This window comes from Sinocyclocheilus grahami, unplaced genomic scaffold (genome assembly GCF_001515645.1).
Source record: "Sinocyclocheilus grahami isolate Dianchi unplaced genomic scaffold, SAMN03320097.WGS_v1.1 scaffold2266.1, whole genome shotgun sequence".
Taxonomy (NCBI): Eukaryota; Metazoa; Chordata; class Actinopteri; order Cypriniformes; family Cyprinidae; genus Sinocyclocheilus; species Sinocyclocheilus grahami.
In genome coordinates this window covers 15,427-17,281 of record NW_015507445.1, presented here as the reverse complement: position 1 = coordinate 17,281, position 1,855 = coordinate 15,427, and positions in this window count along the sequence as shown.

The window sequence follows — 1,855 nt, the reverse complement described above, 5'->3', positions numbered from 1 at the left end:
CCGCGGGAAGCCTATTTTGACCGCCAACCACCTAAATGACCACGGGAAGCCTATTTTGACCCCTAACCACCTAAATGACCACGGAGTGCCATTTTTTTGGTCAAATTGGGACGTATGTCTAACTCGGCTTCAAAAGGTCACAGGACCTCGAGATTCGATTCGAGGGTAGCCGGGGGGGCCCCTATGTGAGATCCAAAATTTCGAGTTTCTACGTTTTTCCTAAAAATTTGACGGTGGCCGATCGCCCCGAAATTGACATATACGTCACGTCACGGTCCCCCGGGACAGTGTCTGGAGTTCCGTGTCCGAACCTGCCCAAACGGCTGAAAAAAAAACTTTGACCGCGAACCACCTGTGAAGTTCCCATTGATTAAGTTGCAAGTGGGATGTTGGGTATGCAGGGGTCAAAAGGTCACAGGACCTCGAAATTCGGAACGGTGGTGGCCTTGGGGCCCCCGACGTGGGGGACAGAGCTTCGGAAATATTGATCACTTCTAAGCATGTGTTTCCGCAGTTCAGATATCTTTTGACCTCTGGGCACTTGAGTTCAATCAAAATGGTTTTAGGCCTAATGTGAGGATGGGGCCTGTGTGAGACATTTTTTCCTAATGTGCACAGACTACTTTGCGTTTGGCGTAGACGCTTGTCCGCTCGATATGGTATTCGGGGTCCCCTAGGCTACCAGCACGTAAAGTTTGGTGCCACTTGGACCCCCGGGGGCCGAACGGGAGCCGTTGACACTGGCAACTTATTCCATTTGTTTTCACAGGTGTTTTGCGGACAGTGAGACAGATAGGTCCACGTGAAGTTTGGGGCCACGAGGGCCCCCGGGGGCCGAACGGGAGCCGTTGACGCGAGCAACTTATTCCATTTGTTTTCACAGGTGTTTTGCGGACAGTGAGACAGAAAGGTCCAATCGACCCGAAATTGACATATATGTCACGGCACGGTCCCCCGGGACAGCGCCCGAGTTCCGTGTCCGTATCTCCTTCGATCGGCCGAAAAAAGACCCTTTGACCGCGATCCACCTGTAGAGTTTCCATTGAATAAGTTGCGGGTGGCACGTCAGAAACGCAGGGGTCACGAAGGTCGCAGGGCCCCAAGATTCATCACGGGGGACCGTCAGGGCCGCCCCAATCTGGTCCCGGAGTTTCGTGGCCCTAGACGCTTCCCGAGCCAATCGGGCACTGAGAAAGTAGCTGCTGCACAGGCCCTTTCCCAACAGAGGCCTATGAGAGACAGAGAGTTGTACGGAGAGCAAAGAAAAATATTTCTGGGCATCTCCCGACCTAGCCCTCTCGGTATGTCGTCGGGGGCCGAGCGATGCAACTTCTTGTGAAACTCGAGGCCCCTCAGACCTCCGGGGGCCAAACGGGGGCCGCTGACAAGTGCAAATTATCCCATTGTGAAGGTAACCGTCAAATAAGTTGCACGTGGGCACTTTCAGCGATTTTGCCGAGTCATGCAGGATGTGCCCAAGTGCAACTTATTTGTTAAATAAGAAACATAATAAAATGATTATGAACTTAAATTATGACTTGTTAATGTACAGTCCACGGAAAGCCTGTGGAGGCCCCGTCAAATAGGTTACGGGTGGGCGAGTGACAAGTGACGGCTGTAACTTATTTGACGGGGCCTCCACCGGCTTTCGGTGGACAGTGCATTTTCATGCAAATTAAGCCATTTCCCGTCACGGGTGGGCATGCAGTGGTGTAATTCACCAAAATCCAACTCCGATCCCCAACATCAGCAAGTGACACCTGTAACCTGTCCTTACTTGATGGTACCTACAAAGGCTTTCCGTGGACAGACCTTTTTTAGGTAATTATGAATATTGATGAGTTGTGCCTGCAGT